At 45.8% G+C, this 4689-nt stretch overlaps 1 protein-coding gene across 4 annotated transcripts in view; it reads left to right on the top strand.

Moving 5' to 3' along the window:
* Nucleotides 1-1999: 1999 nt before the first annotated feature.
* pofut1 (protein O-fucosyltransferase 1) overlaps nt 2000-4689 on the top strand; it is a 13043-nt gene continuing 10353 nt past the window's right edge. The window contains exon 1 of one of the 4 annotated variants that reach the window (XM_048619983.1): nt 2000-2079. The gene's annotated coding sequence lies outside the window, so the exon portion shown is untranslated. Of the gene's footprint in view, nt 2080-2111; nt 2232-2268; nt 2717-4689 lie in introns of those variants that run through there. The other 3 variants (XM_020523276.2, XM_048619982.1, XM_048619981.1) reach the window with 3 other exon arrangements.

The following is a 4689-nucleotide window of genomic DNA, read 5'->3' as shown; positions in this document are numbered from 1 at the left end:
CATATGTGTGAGAGACAATGTGAGTGTATGGGTGTTAGTCGGTGTGTGTCACAGAGAGCTTGTGTGTGTGTCTTTTTGAGTGTGTATATGTGTTAGAGAGTGTACTTTTGTGTTTGTATCAGTGTGTGTTTTTAAGTGTGTGTCAGACAGTATGTGTGTTTTTGAGTGTGTCAGAATGTGTGTTTTTGAGTGTGTGTCAGAGCATGTGTCTTAGAGTGTGAGTATGTATGCATCAAATTGTGTGTATGTTGTGTACCCTTCAAAATATTCACTGACACAAATCTTTACTGAAAACAGTGAAGACGAGATTATGTACTGTAGCTCCCTGCATCTCCCTCCCAATGACATCTTCAGCAACTCACAGTCAATAATCCTATAAATTCCACCTTGTGCGTCATTCAAGTCCATTTCATTAAGAGATTGATCATTATTCCCCTCTTATCTATTCTCATCCAGTTCTCCCCCTCATCTCCACACGCTACAAATACTCATACTCTCTCATGTACACACACACATTCATTCACCATTCATCCACACGCTTTCACTTAGCATTCACATAAACACTTTCTCTCACATACACACACATTCACTCATCATTCACACACACACATATTCACTCATCATTCACACACACACATTCACTCATCATTCACACACACACATATTCACTCATTATTCACACACACACATTCACTCATTATTCACACTCACACACATTCACTCATTATTCACACACATTCACTCATTATTCACACACATACTCTCACACACACACATTCACTCATCATTCACACACACACACACTCTCTCACATACGTACAGATTCACTTATCATTCACACACACACATTCACTCATTATTCACACACACACTCTCACACACACATTCACTTATCATTCACACGCACATTCTCTCTCACACACACACACACACACACACACACACACACGCTCGCTCTGTCACACATTCACTCATCACCCGCACACACTTTCTCACATACCTATTCACACATCACTCACACATTCTCTCTCACACACACGAACATGCCAAATGTGTGCAAACATCACAAAGCATTAATAATATGATGAAGCTTTCTGTTAGCCAGGTGACAGGGGGTATTGATGCTCTAAATGCTTTGCGCCGTGGATCATCACCGGCCTGAGGAGAGGGAGCTGATTTTAGATGAGCTGGTCCCAGGAGGGAACCTAATAATTGCCCTTGTGCCCTGAGCCAGGGAGAGGAATGAGATAGCAGGAAATGTAATACCATAAATGTATTACCCTGGTTCCAGCAGGGGAAAGGCTGAGGGCTGTACATGTGTGCGGCATGCTTTGGGGACACGTGTATGTTGGGCACAGGTGTGTGCATGTTTTGGGCGCACACTTTTGTCTGGACCTCTGAGACTAACATGGAATTCAGACTTGATGCACACCACAGTCAAATAGCTCCTCACAACCAATACCCTTGGACTGGAACAAACCATGCAGGGGGAGATTATTATCAGGGGGACACCCACAAACCCCCAGGATAATATGGCAACGAGAGATTGTGACAATCATGAAAGATCTAAAAGGCTCGGGTTTTGGATCATGGGGGAAGAGAAGGGGGCAATCTGATAGAGGTCCTTAAAATAATCAAAGGATCCCAGTCTCAAAGGGGTAAGATGTGGGGGATAGCAGGACTACCGGGTGTGCATTCGCTTATAAGTCCATCGAGGCAAATTCAGGAGAAACGTCTTGCCCAGAGAATGTGGAATTTAGTGCTACAGGGAGAGGTCAGCGTGGGTAATGACAATTTGCTCGTGGAGCTGGATAAACACAGAAAACAGAAAGGAGGAGGAGGATATGGCGATGTGGGGGTGAGATGAAGAGGAAATAGGAGGAGTTTGTGTGGGACTGAGCATGTTGCGTGCTGTGTAATTTTATAACTAAACAACTGGCGTTGGTAGAGCAAATCAGACAGCCGCTGTATAACTAACTCAGTGTGCGAGCTGTACTTGCAGCTTCTTTAACAAGCCCCACTTTGGCAGGCTCTGAGATAATCTCCCACCTTTAAAAGGTGGGAATGCAGCAGCAGTCCGTATGTACTTAATTCTCTCGTTATGTCCCTTGCAGCTCTCCATAGTAAAAGTGGGTGGGAGGAGAATGAATGAGAGAGAGCCATTTCCCATCAGACTGTGTGGCAGGAAAAGGAGCTGGTGAGGGCTCAGTCTCAGTCTCAGTCTCAGGGAGGTAGGGTCAGAGTTATCTGTCTTTCGCTCTCTGTATGTCTCTTTCTCTAATTGTGTGTCTGTCTCCTATTTATGTCTGTGTCCCGGTTTCTAGGAAGTTTGCCGACTGATTAGCTTTGTTAGAACAGCTCCCCTGCTTCTTCACTTTACACGGATTGAATGTTTCTTTTTCTTTGGGGGGGGGTGGAGGAAGAAAGGAAAAACTTCTTCATTGTTACATTTGCCCCTCTTCTGTCCCGAGTCAAAAATCACACGACACCAGGTTATAGTCCAACAGGTTTGTTTGAAAACAACAAGCCTTTGCAGCGCTGCTCCTTCAGTTGTTAGTTACAGAAGCCACTCAGTAACGGAGTGTCGGTAATCGGGGTTTGCAGGTTGAAACTAATCCGCGCCGTAAAACAGAAGCTGGCGTTACAATTTCAGTTTGTGACAGCAGTAGCACATACGGAAACTTTCCAACAGGGGAATGGAGACAGACCTGCCCAGGTACGGGGAGCAATGAAGGAGACGGGAAAGTCTTTCCAAACGGTCTGGCACAGGCAACAGGACAGTTGATGGCCTGCCCGTTGCTTCCCACATTGGAATGGCAGGGTCACTTGGATCGGGAGGGTGTGGAGTGGTGAAAAGCTGGTCAAAAACAACCGCCTCACTATTCTAGTCCCATTTTCCAGCTCTTGGCCCCTAGCCTCAGCGCTGCAGAGTGTACCTCTAAATACTTACTAAATGTTTCAGAGATAACAGGAACTGCAGATGCTGGAGAATCTGAGATAACAAGATGTAGAGCTGGATGAACACAGCAGGCCAAGCAGCATCAGAGGAGCAGAAAGGCTGACGTTTTGGGCCTAGACCCTTCCCGCTTCTCTGATGCTGCTTGCCTGCAGTGTTCATCCAGCTCTGCACCTTGTTATCTCACTTACTAAATGTTTGATAGGTTTCTGCCTCCTCCACCACCGTTTATAGGCGGTGAGCTCTAGGTACACACACGTAAATTTTAACTCCTATTCCATAAACCTCCTGCTCCTTCCCTTAATTTTATTTGCCTGGTCATTGATCCCTCCACCACGGGGAACAGTTTATGTATGTCTATGCCCCTCAATTTTGTACATCTCAATCAGGGTAGTGAAGAAGGCATCGGGTATGCTTGCCTTTATTGGTCAGTGCATTGAGTATAGGAGTCGCGAGGTCATGTTGTGGCTGTACAGGACATTGGTTAGGCCACTTTTGGAATACTGTATTCAATTCTGGTCTCCCTGCTATAGGAAGGATGTTGTGAAACTTGAAAGGGTTCAGAAAAGATTTACAAGGACAGTGCCAGGACTGGAGGGTTTGAGCTATAGGGAGAGACTGAATAGACTGGCATAATACAGTGTGGAGTTGGAGGAACATAGCAGGCCAGGCAGCATCAGAGGAGGAGACAAGTTGTTGTTTTGGGTCGGGGCCCTTCTTCAGAATTGACCCAAAACGTCAACTTTCATGCTCCTCTAATGCTGCCTGGCCTGCTGTGCTCCTCCAGCTCCACACTGTGTTATCTCTGACTCCAGCATCTGCAGTTCTTGCTATCTCTAAATAGACTGGGACTATTTTTCCCTGGAGCATCGGAGGCCGAGGTCAGTGCATTGTAGAGGCTTATAACCTTGTAGAAGTTTATAAAAGCATGAGGGGCATCGATCGGGTGAATAGCCAAGGTCTTTTCTCCAGGGTAGGGGAGTCCAAACTTAGAGGGCATAGAATTAAGGTGAGAGGGGAAAGATTTAAAAGGGACCTAAGGGGCAACTTTTTCTCACAGAGGGTGGTGCATGTATGGAATGAGCTGTCAGAGGAAGTGGTGGAGGCTGGTACAATTACAGCATTTAAAAGGCATCTGGATGGGTACATGAATAGGAAGGGTTTAGAGGGAAATGGGCCAAAAGCTGGCAAATGGGACTAGATTAATTTAGGATATCTGGTTGGCACGGACGAGTTGGATCGGAGGGTCTGTTTCCGTGTTGTGACACAATGCCCCCCTCTCAATCTCCTCTGCTCCAAGGAAAGCAACCCCAGTATGTCCAATCTCTCTTCATAACCGAAACTCTCTAGCCCAGGCAACATCCTGGTAAATCTGGCCAGTCTGGTCAATCTCCTCTGCTCCCTCCTCTAATGTAGATTCCAGAACTGTGTGCACAATACTCTGGCTGTGACGTAACCAATGTTTTATACAGTTCGATCTGCTCCCTGCTCTTAAACTCTGCTTTGGCTAATAAAGGCAAGTATCCACTTTATCCACCTGTCCTTATCCGTTCAGGAACTGGAACACGCACATCAAGGTCACTGTGATCCTCTGTGCTTTTCAGGGTCCTGCTGTTCATGTATTCCATTTCTATGTTTTTCCTGCCCAAGTGAATCACCTCATCTGTCAAGATTGAATTCCATTTTGCACCGATGTTCTCCTTCTCCTGTAAAATGAGGTTATCTTTGCCATT

The sequence above is a fragment of the Rhincodon typus genome, chromosome 45 (assembly GCF_021869965.1).
Source record: "Rhincodon typus isolate 14 chromosome 45, sRhiTyp1.1, whole genome shotgun sequence".
Taxonomy (NCBI): domain Eukaryota; kingdom Metazoa; phylum Chordata; class Chondrichthyes; order Orectolobiformes; family Rhincodontidae; genus Rhincodon; species Rhincodon typus.
This window is presented reverse-complemented; position numbering and strand designations above follow the sequence as displayed.